The 24,292-nt window shown below is 41.3% G+C and overlaps 1 protein-coding gene across 4 annotated transcripts in view; it reads left to right on the plus strand.

Annotated features, from left to right (window-relative positions):
• The first annotated feature begins 2,446 nt into the window (after positions 1 to 2,446).
• MYT1L (myelin transcription factor 1 like) overlaps positions 2,447 to 24,292 on the plus strand; it is a 309,881-nt gene continuing 288,035 nt past the window's right edge. The window contains exon 1 of one of the 4 annotated variants that reach the window (XM_026793576.2): positions 2,447 to 2,600. The gene's annotated coding sequence lies outside the window, so the exon portion shown is untranslated. The other 3 variants (XM_074538141.1, XM_074538140.1, XM_026793575.2) reach the window with 3 other exon arrangements.

The raw sequence follows: 24,292 nt of genomic DNA on the forward strand, positions 1-24,292 counted from the left end.
AGCAAGCAATTTACATCAAAATATTAAATGTTCAGTGGATAATTTCAAAAAAAAGCCCTTAAAAATAAAACTTTCATTAAAATACTCTCCAGAGCTCAGAAATACTTGCAAACACCTCAAAGGACATAAGAGCTCTGATAATCTATCAGTTAAACTGCTGTGATTTTTTGTGTCTGTTTTTCTGTGTTTGTATTTTTATCTGTCACAGTATGAATGGGTAACATTATAGAAACATCCTGTATGAACTGTGGGGTTCTGTGCCCCGTCAGTTCCTGTGGCAATCTGGGGGAGTCCTCCGGTACCTGCCTGCACCCCGAGCCGAGCTCTCACTCGCACACTGCAGCCAGCCCGTGCGGCGAGCCCAGCCTGGTGCTCTTGGAGACAGGGAGATGCAAGGTACCTTTTTTTTTTTTCCAGACTGTAAATGATTCCTTTTCTTTGCTCCACAGAACATCCGATGTGGTGCCCAATCGGCTGAGAAAGCTCCACAGACGTCAGTGAGTGTGTGTGAGTGTGTGTGTGCGCGCCTGCACAGCCAACTGCAGCTGGAACCTCCATTAGAGCAGCCCTATTGATTTCTGGTTCACATTGCAGTAACAGGGCTAGAGTGCAGGGCGGGGGGGAGAAGAAAGCAGGGAGGGGGGAGGAAATAATCCCAGTGGTTTAAAAACGAGGCTTAACTGAAGGCACATTGGGGTGTATGTGCATATGTATAGCACATACACGCTGGTTTCCAGAGATATGCCACTGCTTGCTTAAAAAAACACCACCAAAAATCCCCAGCCAGAGCAATTCCCAAATCTCATGAAACAACAGTCTTGCCAGGTTTCAGACCCCCCACACACATGGATTGATGTTTGCTGCTTTGTCGATGCTGGGTTTGCACACCGGAGCTGGCTGCAAAATATTTCTGTTTTGTTAAAGGACTACAGGAGATGCGCACTTTAAATGGCTCTTTCTCTATGCACACATTCATCTGCTTGGGGACTGTGGAGGGGGGTGGTTAGAGATCCAGCTTGAGTGTGTCAAGCACAGGGCAGAGAGAGCTCCAGGAAGCTGCTCTGCTTTTACTGGCAGTCATTTTCTCGTGATGCATAATGCACAAGGTGCCAATGCAAGCTGAGGTGTAAAAAACAGGGGTGGGGGGTGGTGTGGTGTGTGTGAAAATGGTGTGTCTGGTAGTGGCTGAGCTTTCCTCTTCATCTGAGGTTTCTTTCTCAGCTAATATCTGGGCATAATTTATAGCTGCATGTTAATATGTTTTCTTGGTATTTCAGCACATCTGTGAAGAAAATCCTTGCAAAGCAAGTGTGTCTTTTCACAATCACTGCATGTCAGTCTGGCAGACTCTAGCTGTGAGCAGTATACAGCGAGGGGGGGAAAGCCCCCAGCACCGTTATCTGTTTAGGGGGTGGGGGAAGGGTCGACGGTAATACCTTTAAAAACCTGAAAGGCGGTAAGCCATTATTAGCAAAAGCTATATTGAGCATGCTTGCCAGACAGGCAGTGCAGCGCAGCTCAGCTCTAGTTCCGCCCAGACATGTGCCTTGCCATTTTCATTTTAATCAGTCTGCTCAGGATGGCTGCTGATTCATTTTGCGGGATGGCCCCCTGGGAGCCAAGGTGAAAGCCTGAGGCGAGCTGCTATTGCATCAATGCAGCACTCCACATCAGACACAGGGAGGGGAGGCAAGGCTTCGGCAGCAGATAGAGTTCAAAATACCAGCCTCACTATTAAAAAAACAAACCAGTACTCCCCTTCAAAAAAAAAACCCAAAAAACCCACAAAACAAAAAAAAAAACAAACCCAAACAAACAACAAACAAACAAAAAAAGAACCACCAAAAAAAAGCCCCAAACAAAAACCTCTCTGTAGAAGTAATATTTTTTAAAAAGAAAAAAAGGAAAAAAAGGCATATATATCCAACACCTCCCTCCCAGAATCATTAAATAAAACACAATTATTGAAGAAAAATCTCTTCTGCTCCTTCCTTCCCCTCTTACCCTGGAAGCTCTGGAGCTACAATTTCTTCCCAGTGTCTTGTTTAAAAGAAAAAGGATGCTCTCTATTTCTCTATTTACCTGATAACTAGCGGGGGGTGGGATACCTGATTTAGCTGGAGACTTTGATTTGTGGGATTGACAACCTTATTATGCAGTGAGCTTATTATTGATATTATTCTGCTCTCGGTTGCCATGACCACCTTGTGAGAGACATTCAATTTTCTCTCTTCCATCATCATTATCTATGAGGCCATCTGTTGTGGAAAATGAATTCAGCCTCATTTGCATGACTGATAAGCAAATTTTTTTTTATCTATTTAACAGAAGGTCATATGCCGGGGATTTGGAGCTGGTGAAAAAAAAAAAAGTGGAGGAAAAAAAAAAGGCATCTCGAGAGGATGAGTGGGAGTGCGTGCATTAGAGGATGTATGTGGAAGTAAAACAGATCCCTCAGGCCTGCTAGCCTATCCTACTGCATTTGTCATTCCTGCCAGGGCGACATTTTTTCCCCCTAAGCTTCTGCACACTAAAGAGAGTGAGAGCTTTTTCCCTGCAGTCTTCTTGAAGCCCCCCTGGTTTTTTTTTACTCAGTGTTGGTGGGTGTATTTTAATATATATACATATATTTTTTTTTTTTTAATTCCCTGGAACATGGGGTATCTTTTCTGTGTTCAATGAAGAAAAAAGCAGCCTTTTCTGAGTCTCTGTGGTATGCTTCTTACTCCTCATCCTTTCAAAGTTGTAGTAAGCCAGGGCGTTTCTTAACCATGCTGAAATGTCTTGCTTATGTTTAACTTGCAAATGGTTAACAGTGCAGGTGTGGGCTGTGTTTTGTGCAGGGTGGGGGTTGATTCTTGCAGCTAACTGGGAAGATTATTGTGATTTTTGTAGTTATTCTGTAGCTTGTACTTAAATGTCCATTGTTTGCTCTTTCAAGTTCTTCTAGCATTACTGCTGTGCAGCTGAAATTGTATTGGGCTGTAGAATAGCTGATAAAAAAATCCTAAAGAATGTGTTTAGTATATGACTGCATAATGTTGCATGCATTAAGCATGTTGTTGTTTATATAAACTTGCTGCATGTGGACAGTACTTGTTTGATATGGAGAGCCCGAGACAGAAGCTTCACAGATTGGAATGCTCAATGACAGCCGAATGCTATTAAATAAAAGAAAGTAAGATACTGTATTTTGCACTAAAATGACATTTGAAAACAATGAATTTGTACTTTTAAGGGGAACACTTGTATAAGAGTGGCATTTTTGAAACAACACTATCTTAAATGTTTCATAGCTGTAACACATTTTTTTTAAATAGAAGAAGCTTTGTAAATAAGGAGTGGTTAATTCAGTTAACTCTTTGAAAACATCGCAGTATATATTTCAATTTTAAAATAGTTGTGATAAGTAGTCCATGTACGTTTAGTGAAGATCTGTTAATCCTACTAATTTAGTGCTAAAATATAGACAAACAGTATAAAGGAAAACAACTTATGTCAGCTAAAAAGAAACTATCTACTGCTTTATGGAAGAGGTGTTGCACAGGTTTGTTTCTTTCAATTGTCACTAACAAAGATTAAACTCAATCGAACATAAGCATGTCATTTTCTTCTGAGTTCTGACCAATGTGCACAGCCTCATCTAGGCAGAGGAGGTTTTTTTTAAACCTTTACTTGTTTTCTGAAGAAGTAATGTGAGGATAAAAGTAGACTTTTTATGTGATAAATGCTTTGCCTGGCTGATGATACTCCTTTAAAGGTAGAAAAGGAGAAATGCAGTACTCCCTTTCTTGCAAATAAATACTTATTTGTAATCTATGGGGAATATTTTTTTATATTTCCCACTTGCCATGGAGAAATGGTCACGGGCGCTGGATTTCAGGTGGTGAGAAGTTTCACTTCTCTTGAGGGCAGCTAGAGACTAGATCTCTGACTTGTCTGCATTAAGTGACTTACCTTAAATTACTTGATTAAATTTCCTATTTTTTATGGGTTTATTTTTGTTTGTTTTAGAAGACACTCTGCAACAGACCTAGCATTAATTTGTTATGATAATCTATCGCTAATAGTTGTTTAAAGGGAAATATTTTTCCTATCACTCTGATTTCAGAAAGAGTATCTTCCTTGTACATTTTAAAAAAGGAGTAAGATTTAATGCTTTTTTTTGCATCCGCCATATTTATCAAGCCTGTTGGGATCTGTGGTAGAAGTTAGCTCACAGAACTAGTTTCACACTCTGAGCTCAGCCCAGTGCAGCTCTGGCAGCTGCAGGGAGTGAAGGGTGTCTGAAACGGTGCTGGTTTCCTCAGTGGACTTTAGATGGAAGTAATGGGATACTGTGCATTAGCAGACTGTCTTATAGCACACAAAGGTTGAGGTCTCCATCTTATCCCCACCTCCCCCCTCCACTTGAATTGTCAGCATCTTCCCAAGGCTGGTGAATAAAACCTGCTAAACTTCGGGAAAAGCCTAACAGATAATGCAGTCAATTCCCTTTCCCTGCCCCCCAAAAGTTAATTACCGAGCTTGGTTGGATTCCTCCCCGCCACCCTGACATTTGACTGCTGCTAATTCACTGATTAATCTCATTAATGTGATTATAGCAGGATTTGGAGTTGGCTGCCATTGTTCTGCAGACAGCGCCATTCAGCCCCAGCATTCGCTGCCCCCCTCGGCGAGTCGGTGCGGTTCCTTCAGCACCGGGAGCTGTCCGGCTCACCGGGAGCTGTCCACTCCGGGAGCTGTCCGGCTCACTGGGAGCTGTCCGGTTCTCCGGGAGCTGTCCGGCTCACCTGGAGCTGTCCACTCCGGGAGCTGTCCGGTTCTCCGGGAGCTGTCCGGCTCACTGGGAGCTGTTCGCTCCGGGAGCTGTCCACTCGGGGAGCTGTCCAGTTTTCCGGGCGCTGTCCGGCTCACCGGCCCCGTGCCCTGCAACTGCTCCCGGAGGTAAAGGCAGGAGAGGCTTCATGCTTTCTAATTAGGTGGCGGGAAGATGGCTGTGGTAAAGCGCCAGTCTCTTAATTTAAATGAATTTAAATTCTTCCTCTCTTCCAAGAGCTGTCTTCATCTGCATTCTGTTTTCTGGGATCGATCCATGGGGCAGTGGAGTTTAAACAGCACTTCTTTGCAGCAGTGCAATTTAATCACAGAAGGTGAAGGACATTACAGGTGTTGTCATACTTAGCCAGACTTTTTCATCCTAGTAAAAAGTGCATTGTTGAGCGAAATGCTTTCATTTACCTGTTTGGTTTTTGTTTTGTTGTTGGTTTTTTTTGGTTTTTTTTTTTTTTTTAGTTGTGTTTTTTGATTTTTTTTTTTTTTGGCTAGTTTTGGGTTTTTTTGTGCAGAACTCCCCAGCATACTCCAGCTCGTCACCTCAAAAATTATGTTTGCTCTCACCAACACTATTGTGCCCAGGGTCTTTCCTGCAACTGCTCTGCAAATGCCCATTTTCCAGAGTTTGACAATAGGAAGCATTTTATTGATTTAAAATTGATCTGGAAGATCTTTCTAAGGTCTCCTTATACATATAAATGACTTTTGCAGTCTTCAGTTGCAACACTATTTTATATTCAAGTTTTCAGGTTAGGCAGTTTTAAATCAGACTAGGAAAAACTTCCTTAAAGTCAGTCTCTTTATGTAGCACTGGGGCTCTGCCCTATTTGGTATTTTTCTTTTATTATCTAGAAGAAACATTGTTATCATTTAATAACAGCGAATTGCACATGCGCAGTAACCTTTTTTTTTTTTTTTTTTTTAACCGTCTTCTCTTTCATTTGTATTCTTTATGAGCGTGACCCTGTACTGGAAAAACTGAAGCCACACATTAAACTCTAGTGTGTGAAGGATTTGCCAGGACAAGCAGCGGACTCCTGCAAACCACTAAATTCAAAATACTTTTAAGAGGAAGTGTCCTGCTGAAATAAAGGGTAATCTGTTAAAGAACACACTACATTTTAAAGGATTTAAGTGTAGTAAATGTCAGTGAAACATCTGCAGCCACTGCAACCTATGGATAAATAACAATTTATGCTCAAAACTGAGAAAGTGCACTAAACCCAAAAAAGTCAGTTGCTATTTTCTACTATGACTTTCACATAGGTTCTCAGTCACTGATACTATATTCTTAGTAGGGTTTCCTATTTTTTTGGTTTCCTTTTCTTTTCATTTCTTTTTCACTCAAAATCAAAAGCCCAGTGAGTAAAGTATTGTCTCCTTAACTGCTTTAGAAAACTATATGTTTAAAGGATGTATAAAATAGGATTGCATAGGAACAGGTTTTAACAGTGACAGCCACAATATGCAAGCCAATTAAGGCTGCTTGTTAGCGGGTATATTCTTGTAATACTCCTGTCAAGCTGAAATTGTACTCCCTTATTGACAGTAGTGGGTCTGATGCTTGAATTCTGTTTTCTGTGTTTGTCTAATGTTTCAAGACTCACTAGAAACTGCAACTAGCAAAAAAGTAAAAGAAATTGAAGGTTTTCAAGCATATTTTACCTGAAGTTTGCTAACCTGGCCAACTTAACCTGCAGGAAAAATACTGTGCTCTCATTAATGCTGCTTAAACATGACCTGCATCTCCTTTTCCCCATGGATAATGCACACTGACGAGACACAGGCTGGGGGAGGGAGAATCCAACCCACACCATTAAACCCATACCCTAGTATCTTATGGAGGATAATTAGGCCACTGAATAACGAGTCTCCCAAATTTCTTTCCAGACTGTTTTTTCTTTTTTTTTGGAAATGCTTCTAATTTATGCAGTGGCCTCCCCCACCCCCCTTAACACTCACCAGTACAAGATTTATGTACATTTTGTCCTTATTAGAGAAAATACTCTTTTTGCCTTCAGTGAGAGAAGCAGTGGCTCTTTTCTTTGTCCCACCACAAAGGCTGGACAAGATGATGAGGGGTTTTTTCTATAGAAATCACCTTCTAAAAGTTTGACCACACCTGCCGTGGTACATGTACCACATAGTTGCTTTCACTATCCTTTTAGATCATAGCTAGGATCTAACATATGGAAGCTAGCTCTAACAGAGGGAGACAACTTGATTTTTCAAATGCAAATACCATTATCCAAAGGTTCTGCATGTAAACCTGACGTTAGAAAATGCTGAGATTCATCTGTAGGGGTGTAGATATCCCATACACTTACAGGGGGGCCCTTTAATCACCACGTGTGTATGTGTGCTTCTCAGGCTACGTTGATTTGTGTGGAAAAAACCCAAACTGACATGCCCTTGCTACGACACAAACATGGTAGATCTCCCTCCCCGCACCGAGGAGGCTTTTCTCCCGGCAGAGCGGCTCCCCCCTCCCGCCCCCGCCCTGCGCGGTGCCCTCCGCGCTCCGCGGCCGCACCTGCGGCCCGGCCGCTCCCGAGGGCTCCGCGCCTCTGTCTCGGGGGAGCCCTGCGAGTGCAGGGAGATGTAATCAGAGATGACAGAGGAAAAATAAGGAAAAGAAACCCAAACAAAAACCCCAAACCACGAGCGAGGTGGAGATGGCGTGGGGGGGGGGGGGCGGGGGAAGAGACACGTAAATCCCTTTTTTTTCCTTTGCCTTCTCAGGGAAACACTGCGTTTTCCACCAAAAGCGTGGATGTCGTGAGGACTCTGCTATTGTTAGTCCCTGCCCCAGCAGGCTGGCTTTCCCCCTGAATCCCTGTGAAAAACTTGCCCCCACTCCCCTAAGCCCCTCTCCTGCCATCGGAGTGAGGCCGTGGAGCTGCTCTGGCGGCTCGGGGCGCCAAGGGCTGGTACGCGGAGCCTCGCCTTCCCTTCCGAGCGCAGTGTGCTGCCCGGCAAGGCTGGGTGGGGAGGGAATGGCAGCCTCTACAGCAACCGACATGTCTGCTGCTCACACGTCAGGCAGAGCGGGCTCGGGAGGGATTACCTCCCAGGGCAAGCTTGAGAAGGGTGTTCCTCCTGACTTTTGGGTCAGACCCCCCCGCTTCTGTCGCGGCCAGCAGGGGCTGCCCGCGGTGCCCTGCCAGCCGCGGGGCTGCCCGCACCGAGCACCGCGGAGCAGGGCGAGCCGCGGCGGGCAGGGAGGAGGGAGGGAGGGAGGGAAGAAGGGAGGGAGGGGTGCGGGGAGGAGGGGGCTGCAGCAGCACAATGGCAACGAGGAGGGCAACGACACCGGCAGGCGCGCGTGTGTGTAGGGAGGGCGTGTGGGCTGTATGCGTGCGCTAGCCAGGGTCCTTCCCGTGCGGAACGGCCTGCCTGCGGGCATGGACGCGCGGGGCGGGCGGGACCCGGCAGGAGGCGCGGCGGTGCCCGGGGCAGGGGCCGGGACACGGCAGGGCTGAGCCCGCGGGGGCGTGCGGAGTCGTGCCAAGGCAGGGGGGAGCCGCCGCCTCCGCGTAAAGATCACAGCCTGTCACGCTGCTACCGAAATGACATTTCGGGGACGGGTTTAAACGAAGCGACTCCCCGCTGTCAAGCCGCTGCCGTCGCAGGGACATCCGGCAGCCTGGGGGCGAGCCCCTTAGGGACGCTGCCCGCGGGCGGGTGACCGCCAGAGAAAAGCCTCTGCACAGCCGTGGAGAAGGCGGTGAGGTGCCTCTTCGCAGTCATTGTCTTTGTGACACGTTCAGTAAAGCGGTCCCTGGCTAAGCGCAGGCAGCGAGAGCCACAGAAGCCACGTCAAATGGCTGGGGTAACGCTGCTAAGGGATTGTACATGCAAAGCTGGCCCTTTCTGCGTATGAGCCCTGGTTTCTGTTTGGGCTCTTGATCACATAAAGTTGAGCTGCGCAACTAGCTAATGGTGTAAGGCTGCTAATCTTTTCTTCTGTAAATAGATAATTTCTTTTGTTTCAAAGGGGAGAAAATGGTGTGAACAGGTAATATAAGCAAAGCTTCAGCAGAATTAACTAGAAACCCTGGTGAGGTACCCCAGCAGAAAAAAACGATGGTTTCGATCATTATTTTCTTTACAATATACATTTAGAGACCTATTTGTTGGGACTTCTTTTTCTTTTTTTTTTTTGGGGGGGGAGGGTGGTGGGGGGGAGTTCTCTATCGGAGACACCATTTTACGCCAGCACAGCGGCAGGGGAGTATTTTTAGCGGTCTCCCCTCCCGGGCGGCTGCGGCGTTTCGGCGTTCCCCTCCATTGGGTGGAACACAGCGCCGGCGCGGCGCCCCCCGCCGCCGGGGAGCCCGGCCGGGGTGCGCGGCCCCAGCCCTGCCCGCCTCCCGCCGCGCCGCGGGGGCCGGGCCTGCGCGGCCGCGCCGGGCACTGCACCGCGCCGCGGGGCCGGCGGGATGGATGCGCGCCGCGCTGCTTAAAGGATGCGGGCTCAGGCGGGGTAAGTCAGCAGTTTGCTACGGATGCTGTTCTGCTGCAGTAATGTGGTCTCTAGGGGAACTAGGGCTTGATGCATGCTACGCTGCCTAGGCTTCCTCCAGCCCGTCGCCTCTCTGCTGCTCTTAAATGGAGGTTACAGCTGATCCATCAGCCACAGAGCTGCACGCATGCCCACCTTCTCAGCCTTCAGTGGTGGAAACTTATTAATTTCTGCCTTCGACTTCAGGCCCGTTGGTTTCCTGTCTGAAAGCATTATTACTTTTGTCCATGTGGCAAAATAATTAGCATACAGATGAGAAGGGATCCTGCCTCTGAGCCTCAGTCGCAGGAGAAGATGTGCAGTGGAAAGTTGATTGGATGAATGGAGAACAAATGGTGGGCGTTCAAAAGCATTAGGAGAGTTTTGTTGTCGTGGAGCAGGTTTGTCAGTTTTCTGGGTGAATCTCGTAAGATGGAAGGCAGGGTGGCTGGTGCTGAGACTACTGCTTGACAGACTGTGGCCTACTTGAAGGTGCAGGTTTGGACTGCATGCATAGATAATTCCTTTGGACTACTTTGTTTTGCAATTCTGCGGCTTTCCCTTTCCTGTTCTTTCAAGGTAAATATGTTCTTTTATCACCGTTGTTGCTTGCAGGGCACTTCGCTGTTGTTGACAAAGTGATGGAAAGTTCAACTCTTTGGGCAGTTAACAAAGGAATAGCTTGTACTTCTTCCCCCCCAGCTCCACGACACATACTCCTGTGCATAGAGCTGGAGGAGGCTGAGCAGCTCGGGGCCCGATCCTGCTCTCCCTGAAGTCAACGGGGAGTTTGACATTGCTTCCAGTGAGAACAGGATCGAGCTCTCAGCGATTGTTGTTTTAATAATGACTGTTGGAAATGTCAGATTTCTGCTTCCTATTTTCTAGAACAATGTGGGCAGACCTGTAAAATTAGCAACTACTGTTTCAATGAAAGCCCTGCTGTGATTAGTTTTGATTGGTGTGGTATGCATTTTCTTGGTTGAAAGGGAAAAAATGCTTATTTAACACAAACTCGACAGTAATGCTAAAGCCCAAGTTGCAGATTGACAAATTGCTAGTGATTCTCTCAGCTCTATGTATCTGTGCTACATATGTGTCCTTATAAAGGCTTCTTTTTTGAGAGAAGAAAAAAGAAAAAAAACAAGCTATCTGTGAATTAGATATTTTTTTGTCATATAATAATACTGAGTCAGACTGGAATTCCACTTCTTGAACAGAACATCCTTTGATAGGCATTTCTTATATAATTCTGATGCTGTGTATAAAATATGGAGTACTTGAACATTTAGTTATGTTTTCTTTTTTTTGTGTAGTCATTTAGGAATATTTTTATTCAATTCTTATGATTCCTAACCTCCTTAAAAATGGTGATTTTCATTTTAACTGACCTAATTTTGAAACTGCATTTAAGGTTGTGGTTAAGTAGAAATTATTATCTGGTAATTGTCTTTACATAGTTCTTGTGACTATTGTAGAACAGTTTAATATATTATTTGCTGTAATTTGAGTGGTGTGGGAGTTTTGTTACCTTTAAGTATATTGCTGGGGAGAACAACAGCTACAGTTCCAAATGATGTTTAGTTTTTACCTTTCTTTCCCTTTCTTTTTTGTTTTTTTAATTGCCATTTCAGTTCAGTGTGATAGTTTATTTTGAAAAATTTCCAAACAAATAGAAGTCTTTGTCATGTCACTCTGCTAACAAAAAAGCTCCCCAAATATTGGAACAAACAGTTAACCCTTGCTGGGCAAATTGCAGGTACCCCATATGATTTATTAAGGTTGATTAAGTTTGGAATGATAAGGTTAAACTTGGTTGCTGTAGTGTCGCCTGATAACTATATATTTATACTTGTTTGCAATGTGACACATTTAAAAACAATTAAGATGGCAACACAACACTTTGAACATTAGAAATACAGAGTGATGCAAGACTATGTAAAAACCAGGATCTTTCTAAGTAACTGTATTTTTCTAAAAACTACCTTGATTTATCAAGTGAAACAAAGAGAAGAGTAAATTATTACAATGCGTAAATGTAGAATTAGGTGTATTTTAATCTGATCTGAATAGTAGATTCAATTTTGTATGTATTTTACAGCTTGAACTTTCTGGAGAGTGAATGTTCTTCCCCCCCCCCCCTCCCCCCCCCTTCCCCCCCCATTTTCACCAACAAGGGCAGTAGTTAAATGCCAAATATTTGCAGCGGTTTCTTTGTTTTAGATTCAAATACCCAGTTATATGCCCACATTTTCAAAAAGGGCATCCGTTTTATTGTAGTAGTTATTGGTTCATAGTATGACTTTGTTGTTTTACTCTACAGTCTTGGATGTTACATATTATAAAATTGAGCAACTGTGTGTTTGGAGACAAAGACAATTAAGAAAGCAGAGGAGCTACTTCAGTATAATCAGAGATATATGATTTCTCCAGATTTGTTAAGGACTATTTTTGAGGGTTTCTGTTTTTCTTGTTCTCTTCTATTTTGTTTAATTTTTGTGTTGAGCAGATGAGTAAGATATGCAAAGGAATATTTTGATTATATACACATACATGCTACACATATGCGGCAGACTATTAGCAAGGCATAGAAACTTTGCTATATGAATGGCAGAAAAGAAACTGTTTTGAAAACTGTTCTGTGCTGGTCAGGCTTTAATATGGACCCTAAAAACATGAAAATATAATTCCCGTACATTAGCATTTCCATGGGAAATGAGCATGGGTATTTCTAAGTGCATTGCCAAGCACATTTATAAAACAAAGTTGTCTGTGTTAGAATAATTTCTTGATCAACTTTGAGAACAGTCATTGTTTTTTTGAGAGATTCAATGGTGGAAAAGTACTTTGATATTAAATAGGTATGCAGCCCTGAATATCCTCATGGAAATACTGAGTTTAATATCACTTTGTCTGAGCTTGATAAATGTTTGCATCATGATGATCAACTTTTGGTAAAGATGTGAAGTTCTTGATAGTATAGTACCAGAAAACTTTATGGCTGTGGATTACTTACTGACCTTTTCTTTCTCGTAATAGGAATAATGAGAAATGCTAATAACATTATCAGTGGTGTTTTAAACAGAAGTGCAGCCAGATTTCTATGGAGTAAAAATGGGTGCAGACCAAATAGCATTGTCTTCTCCACATATCCTAGATTAAAAAGTCACAAGGAGAAAAAAAATCAAAGCTTTTGTAGCTTGTTGACGAAGATTATCTCTTTAGAATCCTTCACAGTATTTTGCATTGATTAGAATCACTCTGTCTATTTCAGCCATAGAAGAAAAAGCAGCAAAATGTTGTGAAACTGAAATGAAGGGGAAACATCTTGTGTGGGGAGAGGGAGTTGAATGTGGAGACAGACAAAAATCACAATAGAATTTTTGATCCCTTAAAGGGATCATACTTCTAGTCATGAAAACAGTAAACATTATTATTAGATCGGATTTAAAATCCGATCTCGGATCAGATTTTCAGTGTGTAAATACTGGTTCAGCATGTTTGCACTGAAGCTGCAGATGTGGAACACAGTCGCCAAGTAAGGAAGCTGGCCAGCTTGGTGGTGGAAATAACCAGGGCTGCAGGGTGCCCCAGAGAAAAACCATCAAATCAGGTCAGTATAGAACTGTCTGGTAGGTTGTAAACAATAGGAAATCAATGTTGTGTCTGCCAGTAGACCCTTTGGTTTGCTGAAACTCCCACCTGCCTAATGCATCTGGGCAGTTGGTTTGAGAAAACAGTTTCCTTCAGGATAAATTTTATGTTTCTTGAAGGTCTGTCATAGCCAAATTGATTATAGTTTTGCACCAAGGAAACACATAAACATCTGTAAGGTCACAGATTTCCAACCAAACCAGTACTGGGGTCTGTTATTTTGTGAAGTATTTAAGGTCTGCATTTCTCACACCTTATGTCTTCTTGGAATTTTTTATCAGGAAGTTGGTTACAAAGGGCATAGTATACAACAAATACATGTTCACTTGGTATGGCTTTAGCTGGTTTACTCTGAATCTGGCAAGTCCCGTGCCTTGCTTGGTGTAGTAATGAAGTGAATTAGGGCAAAGCAGCAATTTAAGAAAAAATATTTTTATGAGGGGTTTTAAAAAGGCTGCTGTTTTGTTCCTACTTTGCATGATCCTGCTTCTGACCCCAAAGAAAAGAGAGCAGTGAGGAGCTTTGGAACAGGCTTGTAATAGTATTTTATAGGATGGCAGGCCAAACATATTTCTCATGGGGCTCCAGTAAAATCAAAAGGGACATCTCCTCACTCTCTCAAGAATTTTTATTAATAATATTGTTTATTGGCAGAACATAATGGAGAGTACAGTTACCATTCAAAAAAGACTTTAGACTGCTCACTGAATGGCTCCCTTTTTCCCGACTTTCTGGTGATGTTGACTCCCTCATGTCCCGTCCCCTCAAATAGAAATAGTGATACTATTGCAGTTGTAATACTGCAATGTTTATATTTCATATCAACAGCTTGCTTTATTTTTCCAAGGGAAATCTCCGTTTTTCCTCCTGTCTCTAGCCAATACTGGAGGATATTACCAAGGGAATAAAATTTTTATGCCTAATTTTAGTGTTCCTCTGCCTAATGTAGTGTGAATAAGTACCATGTTACAGCATTTAACCTAGTCCATCTTTGTCACTTTCTGAACAGTTCCTCAGTTCAAATGAAATAGTCAAAATGCAGAAAGAGAAGATCTCTAAAGATCTCCAAGGTTTGTTTTGAGGATAAACTGTAGGGAGTAGATGTTTTGGCATTTCTTCAGTGCTGCAGCAGGGCATTCTCTCACATAAGGAACACTACTGAAAGGGGTTTCCCAGGCCTCTTGTGATACTGTAAATCAGAGTCTCATCCTTTTATTTCACATCTCTTACGTCAGGACTGTTGAATTCTGTGTATTAGTTTTCAGCACTAGTGATTTGTTTTAGTAATATTTTCAGAGATACTAGCAATTCCTCTGTTGTTCGAAGAGGAAAAGGCCATGTTTGAATATGAAACTATCTTTATAACATAGTTTAAACATATATTAGTTGTTTGCATACATTGTGGCTGTCATATCCTATGAACAAATACTCAAGATTTTTTTAGGGGCTGTCCTGGGGTGACTTTATGATGCTTGTATCCCAAATCATCTGTTCTGTTTTTGCTGGATATTAAGTTCTGCACTTTTGAGACTAAATCAGAGAGTGAAGGGGGGGAGAGAAGAATGTGCATATTTAGGAAGAACTCATGTCATAGAAAGAACTTATGTCATAGAAGAACTTATGTCATAGAAAATGATGAGGTGTACTACAGATACTTTCTTTGTATCTTTATAATACTCTTGGTATGTCTAGCACAAATTATTAATGAATTCAGAATTATGTTTCAGCAGTGTCTTGGTTAAGCTGCATGGTTTGAATTAAAAATCCAGAAAAACAGATTCCTTGGGCTGGGAGTTGGCATTAAAAAGTAATGCTTGTGTTTTTTCAGCATGTACAAGCACAAAGTCCATTCCGGATCTTGCTAGGAAACACCCAGAGTTTACCCAGGTCAAGTTAAAATACCCTCACACATAGAAAAAGATGTCTGTTCCAGCAGTGGTAAGATGCCTGTACAGTTGATATGCTATGTATTTACTAAGAGAAACAGATTTACTGCTCTTCAAGAATTTCACAATCCACTGTTCCTTTGGCTGTGATCAACCTGCACCCAGTCTCAAACTCCAGTTTTCATCAAACTCCAGATCTTATCACTTCCAGTGATGAATAAATGTTTTTCTCAACCTTTTAAAATACTCTGCATGTTTGGATCTACTGGAGCTAAGAGCTTTACTGTGTGTGGAGTTACTGGACCTCCATATTCCAGGAAAATAGCATACTTCTGTCCTCAGGGTTAGTGTGCCCAGGCCAGGCTGCAGCATTCTCGCAAGAACCAAGGTGGTTTTTGGACATTGCATGTGTAAGACGGAGAGGTTGTGATGAGAGGAGTGAGTAACAATGTCACATCAGGGAAAAAGAATCAAACATTCAATTAAAAGGAAACTGCTGGTGGAAAAACTGAGGTTCTGTTAGCCAACATACAGAGTTTGGATGCTAAGAAAAATCAGAATTCTGTGACCCTTGGGCATATGATCTCGAAAAAGAAAAGGAAAAGAACCTGAGAAGTGGATATGGACAACAAACTTGTTAAGAAGGATTACGCAGAGGAGTCAAGAGATGTACATGGAGGGAAGTCATGCATCCAAGGACCAGCTGGAAAGACAAAAAAGCTCAGGTAAGTTTATTTTTATATGCTACTTCTGTAGTTTGTTCAGTTTTTTTCCCAGCTCTAGGAACTTATTCTTTCCCTTCAGCTCTTTCATCACTCTCTTAGAGTAGTGTCTGATTACAAAGGGACAGGAAACAAAGAAAATGCCTTTCAAATAGCCAGTTTATTTTAACACTCCTATATGCACTGTCAATTTTAAGTAAATACAAAACCAAAACCCAGTACTCATAAGTGTGTGCTAAATATAGATAAATATATGTGGGCATGTAGAATTTCTGTGACTAAATATCAGTTCTTTGCATGCAGGGGCAAAAACAATGGCAATGAAACTGACACCTTAGTATGCCATTAAAACAGATGGGAAACAAGACTGTTAAAAGTAGACTTGTAATTGTTTGCTAAAACTGTGTTTTCTGTGAATAAAATGTATACATGTAGTGGAACCTTCATACATGCAGCCCCTTGCTTTCTGAGAGTAAGCCCAGTGCAACATTTTTTAAAATTTTTATTTCAGGAAACAGAGCCATTTTGATGTTGGCTCAGAGAAGCTGCTCGCTGAATTAAACAATAGCAGCTATCTATTTCCATTCATGGATTTTTAGGTTGATCTTTGCATGAACATCCCCTTTTATCTTCAGGACACTGTCAGCATTTTTCAGCAAGTATTCTTTAAATGTTGAGAATGAGGAAGGCCTCTTTTACATCTCCTTTTACAGTGTGCTAGTGCCTCACTTTTATCAGCTCTGGAGCGGTGCTCATAGCAGAAAGGCTGGTAAGGTGTCTGGGTGAACTCCAGCTGCTCTGAAGAACTTTCTCGGGGTCTCTGCCCTTTCTGAGCAGACTGCTGTCTGTTCAGTCACTTACTGCCATGTTTCTGCAACTGGTACCTGTGGTGGTCCACCCTCTGTATCCAAGGTCTTGAAAAGGTGCTAAATTTAAAGTAGCCATCAATGACAGACTTCCTGAACTGCCCACTGTGAGGCTGATCCATTTCATATCTTATGAGGAAAACAAAAATGTGGGAAAAGGACGGAGATTTTTAACTATGACCTGTCCAGTCTAACAATGCCTTTTTGTTTTGTTTTGCTTATCAGTGACCTTGCCTGAGAAGAAGCAGATGATGTTTAGAAGAAAGAAAAGAAAGAGAAGGTAGATATTTTCCATAGGTCTGTTTGGCCTTTGTGACACAACATGCTGGAGAAAAGGCACACTTGAATAGTTTACCTTGAAGGCTGAGCATCCTGATTTAGCAAATGCAGGCCCTGCAAAGCAGTATGGGATAAAACACCCAGTCATTTAACTGCTGCAGTCACTGTGTTTCACAGACTGCCCTGCAAAGCAGGTCTCATCCCGTATACCTTCTTCCTTTTCCTCCTACCTGCCCAAGAGCCATCACAGATTGCCACAGTGTTAATTCCAGCCAACTCCAGTGCAAAATACGGGCATATGACAAGATTGCACGTGTTAATGACTCATACACTCTGCACTTTTTATTTGTTGTTTTATATGTTATTTGATATAGTTAATAAATTTTTATTTTGCAAAAACTGTGATGGATGTCTTCTGTTTGAAAAACTGACATGGAACATCCTTTTCCTATGCCCATGCTTCTTGCCAAATTCAGTAAAATGTGGTTAACTTGAAATTCATTTTTTTTTTTTAGCAGTCATAAGTGCAGCTTACTCAAAGAGCAGAACAATCAGATTCAAAGCAGTACTGCCAATAACACATATCAGAGTATGCTTCTGAGGCTTCCAGGAATTGTATTCAGATTGACTCCTATAATTGGTCTTCTGTATTCAGAATCATAAGTATTTCTACTCTTAGTGAAAGCATCTTCCTTTTTGGTTTTAAAGGTGTTTTTAATTTTTCAAATATACATCAGAAACCACTGAGCAATACGTGTATCTTTGTTTCCAGATGCCGGGTGAATCACTTGAGGAACAAGGGAAGAAAAGATAGAGCAGCTTTTTGAGAATTACAGTTTATGAAGTAGCTATATTTATAAATATTTTGGTCTAGAAAACTGTCCTTGCATTGCAATATTGCAAGAAGATTCCTAAAAATGTGAGCTCTAAATTATGAAATCTGTGTAATAGAGGTTAGTGAGCCACATCTTGTGACCACTCAAAGTCTCACTTGTGTTTATGTACTCAGAAGTTAAGAGAAGTATGAATGGGATATCTCACTACCTAATTTGCTTACTTTTTGTGTACTTCACCAGAGTCACAGTTGCACCTTTATGGTAATATATATACAGACTGACACCTTTTTTTCAATACATAAGATTTGTCAGCACCAAGTTGCTAACCACAACTAAACAGTCAGGGTTTGCAAATTCCCAGAGCCACCACGCCACTAATTTCTTAGTGTATAAATGCTTCTGATTTTGAGGCATTTCCATTGATAGGTTGATATAAACTTGGTGCAAAATTTAGAAGTGAAATTACAGTGTCATGTATCTAAAAGTTTTGCATCTGCTGTTGATGATGCGAGATTTGCATCATGAGTCTTGGTGTGTTTAAATCAGTTGTGGAATGCTCCTACTTCATAGCAAATTTTATATTCTGTCTCCATCTTCTACTTTTCCTCAATTTTGTATATATTTTTAAAAATCTGATAAAAGTGAAACGCTGAAAACAGGTACTAAAAGTGAAATGCAGGGAAAACAGGTACTAAAATATGAAAAGACATGAGAACTCTACTGATTTTTTCCATATGTTTGTAATGGTACTATAGATTTGAGTATTGGAAACATTAATATGGGAAATTAAGAAAGAACCAGGGCTCTCAAAAAAAAGCCAGGAATTGGGGGAAGCTGAGTTTAAACTCCTTGAAATTCCCTAAGCAGAGTTCTGGGGTCTCAGATTGTCTGAAAATTGCATAAACTATCCTGAATTCCAATATTCTCCTGTCTAATGGTGTCTTATTTCTGTGGAGCTTCCTGACTCCCTGTATGGAGTTCAAGGAACATATAGATGACACTCTTAGGCTTATGATTTTCTCTTGCGTAGTCCTGCAAGGAGTAGGGATTTGGACTCCATCCTTAAGAGTTCCTTCCAACTTGAGGTAATCTGTGGTCCTTATGATTCAGCTAACTTGAGTTCTACAGAACCTGTATTCCCAAGAGCTGCTCAGTGGCCCAGCTGCTTACTGGAAAATATTTCTATTACGAAATGGAGCTTAAAAGTATTTGCTGTGGGAGAAATGGGGCTTTTTCTTACTCATCTGTAGTATTTTGACGTAAGGATGCAAGTAAGTTGGGAGATTTCACCTGTTGCTCATTTTTACTAGCCAATGGATGAATAGGAACCAAAAATATAGGGCTAGAAACTTAGGAAGCAAAATCAGTAGCTTTCATGATATTTTTTTATTAATACACATTCTGAATTTTCCTATATGAGAATTACAGATTTCAGATTATAGTTTAATGTTTTTAAAGTAGAAATTTTGACCTCATTGTTAATTGTAACCCTTAAGTGTCCAAAAAATGTCCCAGTGTTCAGTCATACACTTAAATGTTATTTTTCTGCTGAATTGTCAGAATATTTAGAACCATGGTAATAGCAAAAATAAATTTCCAGACATCTATATTAGTACAAAGAGACAATACATTTGCATGGCTACATTTACAGAGCCAATGGCCTAATCCTGTTCCAATGAAGTAATTGAGAATTTCTTGAAGGGAGGAAAGCATTCTGTGTTAATTTCTAGGTTTTTCAGCTGTTAACTTACTTTTCCAGTATGGCTTTCAAAGCAATTCCATTTAAGATAGAATTATTAACCCATGCTTCATAAATTGAATTCTTGATTTCTTTATTGTTTTACCCAAACTTCTGAATACTGAATTTGATCTTGGCATTTATTGCTCTAAATTGTCCCTTCATCAACCAGTACCTTGGTTATGGTAAGCTTGAAAACAACATTCCCCAAGAGGTATCACACCCGTGACATAAGCCAAGAAGTATTTTTCAGTCCTCTCTGGAGGCATGTTGCTGCCCCTGTTTACAGGTAGCCTGTAACACTAATGATCAAAACAGTATCAAATTGAAAGGCATAGGATATCAGCATTAATCAGCGTTTCTCTTTACTAAGAAATGTGTAATTGATACATTCTTAATAATTTGTGTTAAGATCCTAACTATAAAATAGTCTTTTAAATACAACCAGCCTCTTTTTCTTCATTTTACTTGAAACTGTTTTGTTTGTCTTAAAGTACGCACAGGGATTTTACTCACAGAATTAAAAAAAAAAAAAACCCGGAATGCAAATGATAAATATACAGTTTGCTGTAAGTACACGAACTTTTATTTTCATCGTACAAGACAGTAGATAAGTTCGAATGCATTGTTGCAAATCTTGAGAACCAGCTATGTTATATATTAATCATACTGGAAACATTGGGAGGAATCACGTGCTTTAGAAAACAAGATGTCTGTTTTCTGAAGTAGGGCAATAATGGAAAAACATGACAATATTTCTCCTTTCAAATGAGATAGTTTGATTTTCTATTAGAAATTAGTTTTTTAATACTTTCTTAATTTATGTTACGAAATAAACTACAATTAAGTTCAAAATTCTTTTCTTTAAATCTGAGGATCTGGTTTGACTCACATGACTTTACTATTTGCTTTGCCAAAGATCCCATTTTAAATTAGTGAGAATTAATCCATTAGCCTTGTATGACAAAATATTTCTGGAGCTGAAATTTCAAGGATTTATGTGGTAGTGTCTTATACAAGTTTGTTTCGTCCAGTGGTACTGAGATCTGTGCATTCCTAAATTTTGTGTAAGGGGCTTGTTTTTCCGAGCACTCAGCAGGTACTGCCTGAAAATCTCATGTCTCTGGTTAGAAGACACAAGAAGAAGGGGATTCTTTGAACATAAGACATGTACATTTTGGTCTGTGTGGTTAAAAAATTGTTTTCAACAAAAGAGCTGTAGTCACTTGAACATCTTTTACGGTTGTAGAGATTCCTACTTTGTCACTGTATGGCAGAGATACAAAAAATAGATTTGGATACACCTCATTGCTTGTGTAACATTGTGCAACTTCTTCTATCTTGTGATATGCTTATCTGAATTACAATTAGCTTTGCATATAAATTAGCTGTAAACTGCTTTGCAGTACACCATTATCCTGATCTTTTTTTTTTTTTTGTGCTTTTTTAGATCTTAAGAGAATTGTGTAGTGGCTTGGGTTGAAGGGACCTTAAAGACCATCTAGCTCCAACCCCTCTGCCATGGGCAGGGACACTTTCCACTAGACCAGGTTGCTCAAAACCCCAACCAGCCTGGTCTTGAATGCTTCCAGGGATTTGGAATCTACAGCTTCAACCTGTTCTGGTGCCTCACCACCCTCACAGTGAAGAATTTCTTCATCATATCTAATCTAAACCTACTCTTTTTCACTTTGAAGCCATTCCCCCTTTTCCTGTCCCTTGTAAAAAGTCCCTCTCCAGCTCTCTTGTAGGCGCTCTTCAGGTACTAGAGGGGGCTTTAAGGCAGAACAACCCCAACTCTCTCAGCCTGTCTTCATAGGAGAAGTTCTCCAGCCCTCCAGTTGTCTTCATGGCCCTCGTCTGGACTCGTGCCTGTCACTCCATGTCGTTCTTATGCTGGGGACCCCAGAGCTGAGTGCAGTGCTCCAAGTGGGGGTCTCCTGAGAGTGATGTGGAGGGGCAGAATCATCTCCCTTGATCTGCTGGTCACGCTGCTTTTGATGCAGCCCAGGAGGTGGTTGGCTTTTAGGCTCACATCCAGCTTTCCATCCACCAGCAACCCCAAATTTTTCACCTCAGAGCTGCTCTCAATTCTTTCTTTTCCCAGTCTCTATTTGTGCTTGGGATTGCCCCAGCCCAGGTGCAGGACGTTGTACTTGGTCTTGTTGAACTTCATGAGCCCACCTCAAGCCTGACCAGATCCCTCTGGGTGGCATTCCTTCCCCCCAGCGTGTTGACTGTGCCACACAGCTTGGTGGTGTTGGCAAATTTGCTGAGGGTGCACTCAATCCTACAATCTGTGTCACCAACAAAGATGTTTGTTGATGCCAGTACCAGATCCTGAGGAACATTACTTGTCACTGGTCTCCATTTGGATATTGAGCTGTTGGCTGCAACTTTTTAAGTGTGACCATTCAGTTAATTTCTTTCCCCTGAGTGGTCCATCCATCAAGTCCATGTCTTTCCAGTTCAGAGGTGTAGATGTTGTGCAGGACGCTGTCACAGGCTTTGCACAAGTCAGGTAGATGACATCAGTCATTCTTCCTTCAACCACCTGCACTGTCGCCCCTCACAGAAGGCCACCAAATTTGTCAGGCCTGATTTGCCTTCAATTAAGCAGTGTTGGCTATCTCCAATGACCTCATTTTCCATGTGCCTTGGCATAGTTTCCAGGAGGGTGTTAGTTTAACCATTGCATCTCTTTTAATACAAAAGGCACTTAGCAAATTGACAGTGTGGCATGAGAGTGGATCTGCAAATGTTAACACTAGCATTTCTAAGCCATGCTACTCACTAATTTTAGTGACTTTTTATAAAAACACATTTCTCTGGGCCAACATGGAAAAGAAGGTGAGGAGGTAAAATAAGAACAGCATCTCCTTGATGGTGGCAAAGAGCATGGTGTTCTTTTTCAAATCTATGACAGGCACTACTGCTTGAAAGGATTTCAGTTTGATTGTACCACCTGAGAAGTAATTTGAAAAAGAGTAAACAGGAGTAAAGGTGTTCGATGAGTCTTGACTCGCCTTTTCCTGCTGAGCTGGGTGAAGGGATGTGGTTCCTTTCTCATTCCATTTGGTGAGTTTCTTTCTGTCATCTCCTAGTTTGCCAATAAGCCAGTAAAAGTATGTCTTCATAAAAATGGTCAGTATGGGTGCATGGTGTGCAAATATACCTGAGCTGGTATTAATCCCTGACTTTGGGCTGGGATGGCTGTGGAAAGGGCAAAGTGGTTGAGATGATCCTCAGTTTAGTTTTTTTTTTTAAACTGATTTTTTTTTTTAACATGAAATTTTATGAGGCTGATAGCAATCCAGTTGGTTAAATAAGCATAATTCATGTTTCCCTCCTGTTGTGTGTTTTGCAAATAGGCTTTTTTGAGAGCAGATTGATTATTAAGTGCCTGAGATAGCATGTTATGATCAAGTGACATGAAACATTTGTACCTGACATGCCTTAATGAAATGTTAAAGCAGTGTATGCTGATCTAAGAATTAAAGAAGCTTAGAGGTAACAGTGCTTTATTTGATGACAAAAAGAAAATTATATTTGTGCTAGTCCTTGCATGTAATGCTCATCCAAGAGCTCATTTTGCCCTAGAGACCATATTGTGTATTATTTACGGGTTTGTAGAAAAATGATGTTGAAAAGGATATCTGAAAGTCCAGTACAAACTTCTTCTCAAGGGCATTGAAATCAGGATACAGCCATAATAATGTCCAAAGTTCAGTCTACAGAATGGCACACAAATATTGGGGAGGCACACGAGAGATGTGAGAAAAAGGTGTATTTAAAGTCAGGTTGTCTAACTCTGTTTAAATGTGATGATAGTGTGTCCTGCTGTATACATATATAGATTTTTAATTTTTTTTTTTAATGAGTTCACCTGATATTGCCATGTACAGGTAATTTTATCTCTGGCAACTCCACATGTCAGTGGGAATAGAAACATCCCTAGAGCCAAGAGCTGACTCTTCTGTTGGATCAGGTGGTGAAAGGGAATCCACAACATCTGTGCAGGTCAGAAGGGTGGGAGGAGTATGCAAGCTGAAGGCCATTGTATCTGGAAAATATCTTTAAAAAATCCTCTACCAACTTCCTCTGTTCTGAAAAACCATTTAGGACAGGAAATCCTGTTTTTAATCATAGAAACACATTTCTGTTGCAAGTTTGAAAAGATGCAGTAGGAACCAGTTCAACACCAATGGGGAGATACCATGGTTGGCCAAATAGGTCCTCCCATTTTAAGTTCACATAAATTAAAGTCAGAAGTTAGAAAAAAATAATGTCAAGAGAAGCTGGATAGTCATGCACTTCATTAAACATAGCTTAGAAACAAGATGGAATTGGGTCCTTTCAGATTTTTTGGTTGCTTAATAAATCTCTGTTTTGTATTAAGGAATACATTTGCTGTAGCATGAATATTGACACTGTGGAATAATGAAAGCTAGTAATTTTTGTGTTTCCTCAACTCAGCATTATCCGGCTATGTTTCCTGCTTGTTTTTATGCTAGCCGGTGTTGACCCTAAGCATTCTTGGATTTGTGAGTCAGAGATGACCCTGAGATGCCTTGATACAAAAATAAAATGGAGACAACCAAGAATCCATGTCTTTTTCTGTGCATAGGGTACAGGTGGGTTCATTTTGTTTTAGAAAGGCAGCCTTGGCCCATCTTGGACACCATTAGGATGTTAAGGATCAAACTTCTCTCTTTGCAGTACAAGTGTAAATATAGTCTGTCCAGTGATTTTACTGGCTGTTTTGAAAGTATCCAACCATTGGATTCTATTATCTCTTATTCTATTATCAAGAATAACTTGAATAACCAGGAAAGGACTGCAAGCTTAGCAGAATGTCAGGTGTGGACATAGACTAGAGCTACAAATTTTAATTAAATACAAACCCCCTGTAATTTATAGTTCAAATTAAAAGTCAGAATTTGGGAGGTCCTTTTAAAGAGAGAGCTTCTG

The sequence above is a fragment of the Zonotrichia albicollis genome, chromosome 3, assembly GCF_047830755.1.
Source record: "Zonotrichia albicollis isolate bZonAlb1 chromosome 3, bZonAlb1.hap1, whole genome shotgun sequence".
Taxonomy (NCBI): Eukaryota; Metazoa; Chordata; class Aves; order Passeriformes; family Passerellidae; genus Zonotrichia; species Zonotrichia albicollis.